Source organism: Glycine max, chromosome 4 (assembly GCF_000004515.6).
Source record: "Glycine max cultivar Williams 82 chromosome 4, Glycine_max_v4.0, whole genome shotgun sequence".
Taxonomy (NCBI): Eukaryota; Viridiplantae; Streptophyta; class Magnoliopsida; order Fabales; family Fabaceae; genus Glycine; species Glycine max.
Genome location: NC_016091.4, coordinates 45,424,352 through 45,434,820, shown reverse-complemented (window position 1 = coordinate 45,434,820; position 10,469 = coordinate 45,424,352). Strand labels below are relative to the sequence as shown.

General features: G+C 32.3%; 1 pseudogene; it reads right to left on the bottom strand.

Moving 5' to 3' along the window:
* Window positions 1-2,079: 2,079 nt before the first annotated feature.
* Window positions 2,080-7,837, bottom strand: LOC100782775 (probable inactive leucine-rich repeat receptor-like protein kinase At3g03770; annotated as a pseudogene).
* Between the last annotated feature and the right edge of the window lie 2,632 nt (window positions 7,838-10,469).

Below are 10,469 nucleotides of genomic sequence, written 5' to 3'. Positions count from 1 at the left end.
GGATCATTGAGTTTTCGGTGGCAGAAGAGAGTCTGTTTGATTTACATTTTCATTTTTTATTTTTATTTTATGAAAATTGTTTTTATTTTTAAAAGATTAAAATTCTAAAAATATATTTAATTTGACTTCTTGTTTTCATGAAATAAAAATACTCCAAATTTATTATATATTGATTTCTTGTCTTTTTGTATTTTTAGATTTGCTTAAAATTACATTCATTTGTCACCGTAATTTCATTTTACCTGAAATGAGATTTCTGTTCTCAAGAAAATGAGAATTTATTATTTTCATTTTCTGATTGTTTCTTGTTTTCATTTTTACTGAAAATATTTTCAGAAATCCAACCAAACATATATTTTATCATAGGATGAAACAGTAATGAATCATTGGTCTAAATCCAAATCTCATTGGCCCATAATTAAACTCTCAACACAAACAAACATTAAATGTCTTAAAAATAATTATAGGTTCACATAAAATAAAATAGAAAAAAAAATCATTTTTATATATAAGAAAAAAAGAAATACTATCTTATTCGACCAAAGATTCACATCGATTAAATAAAAAATTCGTCCAATTCAACTAATAACTTACCCATTCAACAACTAAAGACCCATCCAATTCAACCAAGATCATACTGATTCTAGTACATTTCTATATATTTCTGATCCTCTCAGCAAATTGAACCGGTGTGCCCACCAAGTTTAAGTTGAACCAATCAGACCAATTAGTCCCGTCCGATTCTTGAAACATTGTTCATAAGTTTCAATCATTTGATTGATTATGAGACTAATCCTCTCTCCAGGACTTATATAAAACAAAGGATGTATTCTCCAACTAGAGATTTTAGGCCTATATAAAATTATTTAATGACAAATTAATCCTTATATTTTGCTATTTAATATCAAATTTGTCATAAAAATATAAATTATTATTAAATTGATTCTTGAATATATTTTAATAACAAAATAGTCTCATAAATTTAACACGTCAAGACCAATTTGTCACACTTTTTTTTATATTCAGGGTTTAAGTTTAAATTTTTATCTTTCAACGATCAATTTGTCACTGTATCATATTTGCTGAGACTAAAATGAATATTTATTCTTTTTTTTTCAACTTTATTTAATATTTATTTATTTAACATTGTTATTTTTAAAATAAACTAAATTTAAAAACATTAAGAGGATTGATAAGTATTTACCAAACATGGTTGGTGTTATAATATTCTGACCAATAACATTCCCAAGAATACTATTCCCAAAAATATAACAAGCGTCCCTTAATAATTGAGAGCGTTAACCTAGTTGAGGATAGGATTGTAGGCATGAAGAACAGTGGAGTTTACAAAACGCCCGGTGGCACCATCCTATTCACTGCAGTGAGAGATTTAGAGTGCTTGACACTTGATCGAGAAATGCTTCAGCTGAAAGATTAATTGGCCCTTAAATATGCAGAGTTAATGTACGCTGGGAAGGTTTTTTTTTTTTATTATCGGCAAACACTAATTATTAATTTATTAGTTTTTGTTAGCGGGGATAGAATCTTCCACCTTTTTTTTTTCCTTAACCACCCAATCAACTTTATATCTCAATGTTTGTTGGGAGGTGTGGTTTGATCCACTCCAGTGAGTCCTTGGATGCATTCATGCAGAAGATCACAGACAACAGTACACCACAACAGGCTCAGTGACTTTGAAACTCTACAAAGGTTCGGCTGCTGTGGTGGGGAGGAAAAGCCCCTATGCCCTCTATAGGGAAGACATTTCATCGTTTGAGAGTGGGGAGATATATGATCATGCTGATGCTTTGGCTTTATCAAGCTTTATGATCTTCCAATGAGGATCAGAGCTATGATTCAGCAGGGTGTCTAAGTGCTACTTCCAAACATTAGTGTGTTTAATTTTGCCTGTTTTAGTTTTATTGCATGCCTGTTTTAATATAATTTGTTGTTAAAATTTAATATATAAAGAACTAAAGTTACGCTTTTTTTCCGAAGCAATACTGGTTTCTCTTCTGATTCCATCATCTAAAGACTCAAGACTCAACTACCTAAGTCAATTCTGCGAAGAGGCCAGGGTGCATAAGTTTGTTCACAAAGAGTTTAGAGGACTACAAATAATAACCTTATAATAATAACAAAAATAGTAATAATACTATACAGATCAAAGTACTTACTAGATGAAAATTGACCGAATTGGTGTATGCAGCCAATTCTTTCCTACAATTCTAAGAAATCCAAAAGATGAAATGTTGAAATAGCTAGTTGTTATCTTTTGGAGCAGTTTGAAGCAAAACTCAAGAAGTTACTGTCACTGAAGTAGTGGAGTATCAAATTCTCTGATCCCCATCAGGTGTTGCCTGAATTTGAGATGCATACTGAAGGTTCCAAAGGACATCCTCAATGGATGGTCGGCTCCATGACTCAGAAGATATACATTTGTTTGTTATGGAAATAACAACTAATAGAGACTCTTTAGAGCATGTAGCTTGCACAACTGGGTCCACAATCTGTTTCCAACCATCTTGACTATTGAAAGATGCCTGCAGAATGGAGTTAAATTAACTAACATAGAAAGAAAAAAAAAGAAAAATAAATAAATATATATATATATATATATATATATATATATATATATATATATATATATATATATATATATATATTCTATTAGGGATGCTCTATATACTTTTTCTTTTCTTTAATATTGAAAGTGCAAACTTGTCACTTGAGTGGGAGTGGAGGATAGTTGACCTAATAGAAGTATGAACATCCAACATCATCACAAATCTATTTCTTAATTTAAGACTTGAACTGATGCTGACATTCTTACAAAGAATGATAAAAAAAAAGTCTTAGTGCGTGTTTGGTTCAATTTGTTTTGAAGATATAATTGCTTATCAACTCTGTAGAGAGTTTTTAAAAAATGAGCGATTATTTCTTAAGATCTAATCGTTTCCAAACATTGTTAATACTTGTAGTGGATGGTATTGTCGATTTGTATTGCATCAACCATCAACAAGGAGCAAGGACATGCATCTCATTATGTCTTGTAATTGGAAGATATCATGTAATCCAAACATCTTTGCACATACCATTACATTCAGCACATTTACTTCACTTTTAGCTGATAATGAAGGTCCAACAAGTGCCTCGAGTAGTATGAATCCAAAGCTATAAACATCATCCTCTAACATTTTCATTTGCCTGAAATTACACATGTTGAAAAAATCATGACACAAATAAACCTCAAGGAAGTTTCCAAAAAAATTATCATCTAATAATGAAATTCTACTAATTGTATCAGAAGTTATCCCATTTGTTGTGTACCAAGAATGTTAACAGAGACGACATTGGATCTAGACAAACTATTGAAGGAAAATAAAACAAAGTCATATGGTATATGGGAATCCTTACCATGAATCGGGACTTTCTCCTTTTACCTACAAACCAGAAAAGACAAGACTTAATCACTGATGATGATAGACAAGGTTATGAAAGACCACCAATAGAGAGAAAAAAAAAACACAAAATAATTTAAAGGAAAAGAAATCTTACCCCACTTGCATCAGTTTCTTCTGATATAACGGACAATCCATAGTCACTCAACTTTGCCATCCAATTCTCATTCAGCAAGATATTGTTGGTCTTAAGTCGGTTTTTGAAGAAACCAGGTATCATGCCAGTGTGTAGGAAGTGGACAGCCTTAGCAATGTTAATTAGTACTGACAATCGCTCTGACCAATTGAAAACCTTGCCTGGACTATCTCCTGAACATGCAATTTGACACATTTAAATTTAGTTCACAATCCAAACTAATTGGTGAGAACCAGAGAATACTTTCAACTTTCTAGGTTCTAATTTCTTATGTATATTATATTTCAATTTGAGGGTCTGAATGCAAGTTGGAAAAAAAGCTACCTACTTAAGGTTGTTTTTCACACTTTGAATGGATTCCAAAGCAATTTTAAATCTCCAAGGTGTTATCATCCAATCATAGCACAACTACCACATGGCATTGAATGAAAACAAGCAAAGAAAGCCATAATATTAAACCGCATTTCCCATTAGCCATCCACCACACTTTGCTATATACAAGGAGGATATTTCCATATTTCTTGTCAACTTCTGCATTTACTTGTCAGAATAATGGCATTAATGTGAAAACCACTACTTTAATGTATAGTTTAGGGCTGTACATTGATAACCAACACCTATTTTTTTATTATAAAAAGAAGTAATGTTCGATACATGGCAGGTGATATACACGGAGGTTAGTTTCAGAGTTACATATTCTAAGATGAGAATGGCTGGATTCAACAATTATAAGTTCCTCATGTAACTAAATAGCTTAATGACTATTGTTCTGCTTTTAGACGGTTGTATGATAATGACACTACTTTAATGACTTAAGATTTTAGTAACCAAATAATAAAGTGAAAGAAACAGTATACTCTTACCAGAGAGATAAGTCTGAAAAGTCCCATTTGACACGTATTCATAAATGAGGAAGACATTAGCCTCATTATTCTCTCCTACAGCACCATCCATGCAGTGCCCTAAGAGGGATACCAAATGAGGGTGACGCAGCTTTGCAAGCAAATCCAACCTCAGTTTGAAATTCCTAATTGAATACTTTTTTGACAAAGGCAGGGACCTTATTACAACCTGTATTCCACTCTCCAATTTTCCTCTGTAAAGCTGCAATATCAGGGAGAAATTTTCGTGAGTATCTCATCTGATAAGAAGAAAATATAGATTTTAAATGTTCAAATATTAAAACCCAACTGCTACATTCAACTAAGTCCCAACTTCCAACAACTTAATAATATCTTTTTTCTGTTTTGAAAATAGAACATGTTTTGGATATTACCTTCCCATATATATTCTCACCCATAAAAGTGGAGTTGTCAAAGTTATTTGTGGCTTCCTTTAGCTCTTCCAAGGAATATGACCGACATGTGGGGAGGTCCTCTCTGCCTAACTTTGCGGCTTCAGAAACATACCCTGAAATTAGTACCCCAAAAATGAAAAGAAATAAATAATTGAATTCAATGTTCATGTCCCTCAATTTATCATATTTGCATAGTAGTTTATCCATATTTTCATCAAAGGTTTTAAAAAATGTTCCGTGGCCACAGTTGCATCTACATCAGTTTCCTGCAATATCAAGGATTGCAACAAAACTGCAATCATGACCGCAATTTAAAACCTTGTTTTTGTCCATTCTTGAATTAAGAGAACCTACTTGCATTTGTGAGAAGCTCAGAGGAGATTCCTGCTGCATAGCTGCTATCTTGAACTGTTTTATGCAATAGGTGCTGCTCTGACACCCCCCAAGGGAAATACCTTTTACAAGTTATAACAATGGTCAAAGCCAAAACCACAATGATTGCAAGAATTCCCACAATGAGACCAACAAAAATTCCAACTCTGTATGATTTCTTCTTCGCATGAGTTTCTGTGCAGTAGGATACTGCATGCTGATGCTACACTCTCCCAGATAAACAGTTTCCATCACTCTTAACAACTCTATTTTCTGATTTAGTGCTGAGTGAGGAAGGCAAGTCCCCCACCAATCTATTGTATGATATGTCAACAAATCTGAGTTGACTGCTACATCTTAGGTGATTATGGAGTGGTCCATTCAACATGTTGGATGCCAAATTCAAGTAACTAATGTTAGGCAAAGAAAAAAGTTCAGCAGGAGCAGTGCCTGTGAGTGAATTGAAGGAAACATCAAGCTTCTGAAGCCTATCTAGTTGACCATAGTGCTCGGGAATTTCACCTGAGAAAGAGTTTCTGCTGAGGAAAAGACTTATCAACCCTTTTGGCATTGCAGGTAGTTTAGAGTCTAACCTGTTTTCCCTTAAATCTAGTTGTTCCAAGCTACTCAAATCAGTTAAATCTTGCAATCTCCCTGATATTTGATTGCATGACATGTCAATTTCAGTTAGGGTGATGACACTAGGGATTGAAAGTGGAAATGGACCCTTCAACCTGTTACTCTTCAAACTAAGAACTGTGAGATTGTTTGATGAACTGAACAAGCTTGAGATGGTACCATTAAAGAAGTTATCACCCAATCTAAGAGTTTGAAGGTTCACCATTGTGCAAATCTTTGGAGGGATTGATCCATAAAGATAATTGGAACTCAAGTCCAAATGTTCAAGTGCATAGAGTCTGTGAATTCTATCAGGGAGTGGTCCCCACATGCCCAAAGAGACAAGACTAAGGACTCTAAGGCTGGTTAACCTTGCCAGAGTAGCCACAAAAGACTCCATGGAGAAGCTCTCTGATAGTGTTTGATTTGGATTGGCAAACCCATCAAAATCTCTACCCTTTGTTGGTTTATCACCCAAGATTGTGAGCTCAGTGACAAAATTGTCCTTGCATGTGACATTCACTTGCCCAGAAGAAGAAATAGAGCAAAGATCTGTCCAACGATCTCTCCATATTTCCAACTGTTTTGGGTACTCCAAGTGCTTTTTCAGCTGGAGAAGCACTTGGGTCTGAGAAGATTGCAACTGAGCACTGCAACTACCCACATAAAACACACACCAAGCTGAACAGAATAGCAAAACCAAGTCATGAAACCCCATGAAGGAAAGTTCTACTCTTCTATTTGCAGTATTTCAAGGAGTAAGGAGCAACTTGCTCATATAAAGAATCCAATGTAAACCTGTCTTAAACAAATGTAAAAGAAGTTCCATTAAAAATAATTGAAAACTTGAAACAAAGACTACCCCCCAGAATATAATAATAATATCAATAAAATAACAATAATATCAGGATGACTTGCATAGACATTAAAATTGACTAGTACCTCATTATGAGCTTAAATATCTTTGACCATTTGAATTGTTAAGCAGAGGTGGTTGTGCAAACATTAATGAACAGAATGTAGTAGAGATTGAAGAACAGGTTCAAGCAAGATACTAATAAGCATTGGCTATGAATGAAAGAAAAGTAGCATGAGGGCAAAGAGAAAGAGCAACAATAATAATTAATAACATCTGTGCAAGGCTCTCTCTTATATAGTGAATATCTGAGATGTAAATCAATATATTAAACGAAAGAAAGATCAAGTTGTGATCTTTGCCCGGAATCCAAGATATGAAAGTGGGGTACCTGAAGTAAATGCATTTACTGCTTCCACATGGTGTTCTTTCCTACTGTGCTCTCTCCACCAGATAGCAATAATGGGGGTGCCAGAGGAAAAGGGTAACAAGAAAGGTTCTTCTGAAAAAAAAAGTAGGAGGGAAATAAACTATTATGAAGTGAAGAAACCAAGTATCAACACTTAATATGTTGTTTCGGCTAAAGTTCAAATACAGACACCAAAATCCAACCAAGCCCTCATTGTTTCTAATTCAACCCTTTACAGATAAATGGACACTGGTGAAATTGAAGGCCTTCTGGGTAAGACACCAACCGATAACCATGTAATATAAGTTGTTATTTGTTAACCGCAGAAAACAAACAAATAAAACATGGTGTGATGGGTCATATGATATATTAATATATATGCACTTATGGTATGAATCTAACAAACTGGAGGTGCTATGCGGTGGGGACCCCACAATCATTGTAGAACTATGTCTACATCTATATACTTCATTTTCACTTGCGGATTTTGGCATTACTTGGGAACTAAAACAATCTACTCTGCACCTTCAGATTTCTTTGCGTTTTTAGTTAATGAAAACTTACATAATACCAGACTTCTGCTCCTCTCACCTCTCTCGTATCCTTCACTTAGCCTTTGATTCTTGAGTAATGATTATCGTCCCACACTCTCACCCAATGTTCATCTAGATACATGATTAACTGTGCATATAAATATAGTTAATATTATTTCACAATAGTTAAGAAAAATGAACACGATTGTATAATTATCAATATGTGTTTAATAAGATGTGTTATTATTATATACTTGTTTAAAAAGTTATATTTTTAAAAGTATATATGAAATAAAAGTGAGTTGAGCATACTAGAAATATAACTTAAACTTGTCTTTTAAAATGCATCAGATTTAATTTATTTCTCTAAATGTCAAAAGTAATATTGGGTTGAATTAGATTAGTGGACGAAACAATTCATTAACACTCTTAATTTAGATAATTTATTTAAAAAATACTGTTTTTAATGTATTTTAGAATTTTTAAAAATAATTTTCCAAATTTAATTGTTTACTATATTTGAGCCTAGTTGCATTGTAACCAGTAAACTTATAATCTCAAGATTATGGAAAAAGCTATCATTCTAAAGTAGTGAGAATAGATCAACCAAACTAAGACTAACAGTGTTTGGTTTAATTATAGTGGGATGTATTTGAAACAAAAGTTTTAAAATTTAGTGAATTTCATATCTTTATATTGAATTTTTTTTATCTCAATTTACTTTCAATTTTTTTTGGTTCTTTTAAACTAAATGGACTCTAAATTAGTAAATTTACATGGCTATGTATTGATAATGTCCTTTGGAACTTGGGGTTCCTGCTTACTTGTCTTGACAGGCTGTCACAAACAAATCAAAACTCAAAAGCACAAATGGGTGTTTGGCTATTAGGCCATGACCTCCACACACACCCCTTATTAGGACAAATGACTTCAGACTACATAGTGTTATAATGTTGGGTAACAATGACAATAGGTTACGGCATGGGACAGCCCCGTGTACTCTCGTCTGTCCCAAATTTAATGGTTAAGGATTGAAGATTTGCCATCCACGAATTAAACAGCTTTTAATTGATAGGTGAATAAATTAAAAAGATTTAAATAAAAAATGAAACTCAATTTAGCTTGTAAGGAAAAAAAAATATGATAAAATAAATGTTAAAGTAAAAACAAAAAAAGTGATGCATATTTGAATATTCTTTCATACTACACGATTACAAAGAGTAGTATGTTTGATTGTTTATTGAGATTAATCTCTTTTAGAAAATTTAAAAGCACTTAAAGATAGGTTGTTTCCTTTTTAATATTTTTTAATCACTTTCTTAAAGAATTCAAACTTATCGCGACCAATCACTTGTTGATATGTCTTAAATAAAAAGATCACTACTAAAAGAAAGATAAGAGTAAAGGAGTAATGTTGAGCATCATCTATAGATCATATTGCTCCATTATTTTCAAAACCATGTACGTAGACTTTAAGATCTAAATTATATCCATTTTTTTAGAAGAGTTTCGATTTCATTTAGATCTAGGGGATAGTTACAAACATTACGTTGATGCATTATTTTCGTACTAAAACTAGTTTGGTTAATAATGAGCCCAGTTATTAATTACACATAAAAAAATAACCATGACTTTAAAATGAATTTGTATGAATAAAAATGACATTTTTTTAATCTAAAGAGAATTATGACTGTGATTAATTAAAATTTAAACTAGCTAGATACTTTTATTTATAAATTTTAGTAACAAGCTCACATTTAACACTGAACCTTATCCAACTATCTATATATAAAATTGAAATGCAACCTTTTAAACCTGTCTCTCGTATGTAGTCTCATGGCTTTAGTAGTTTAGTTGCACGAGAACCCTATTCAAGTTCGAATAGTAGTAGTTTTCATATATATACTTTCTATTAATGGTGCAAAGAAAACTCATTACATAAGCGTGATATGTGATGTTAACAACTTAGCCACCCGATCAACTTTTGTGTTGTTAATTCAACATTTTTTTCTTTAGTTGTTATATCTTATTAAATGATTATCTAACATAAATGAGTGCCAACAATTACTTATGCACTACATTATTGTATTAAACAAGAAGAAAAAAATATGAAATTTTCAAGTTTCAATAATTTACACCAATAATAAAGATAGTTCAAAAAATTGCTTTAGAGATTGCATTGCTAATATTTTTCAATTTTAAAAATTAAAGATTAATTTATTAATAAAATATATTAAAGAATAACATAATAATTCACATATTAAGAGATTAATTTTGATATTTGAAAAATAATTTAGTGAAAAAAAATTAAAAGACTAATTAAAATGATAATATACATCTCTCTTTCATAATTATTTTCATTTCTCATAAAATTTGGTGAACTGAACTGGGTTTATTAGTAGTAAATTATCTAGCACATTTTACAAAATGTAAATCTTAAAAGAAAGAAAGAGGTGGGGCTAAACAAAATCCAAACCAGTTGTTGAGTTGGGAAGAGTTATGCGATTCGCATGAAATAATAATGATCTTTAATTTTGGCATGGTGAAGACTTATGAGCTTTATTCCTTTAGTATTGCCATCCTTTTACAGCAAAAAGTTGTATGCTTTTTGCGCACTAGCACGTGCAAGGAAGCAAGGAATTGGCCCTGTTAGTCCTAAAACTTTGGAGGAATGCAACAGCCAACCCAATAGCCAATAATTGTATTTTGTAACGAGTGAGTATTCACACAGTGGACATACACGTACGTAGGAGTTTTTTTTGAAGGGAGAATGTGAATATTGAAGGT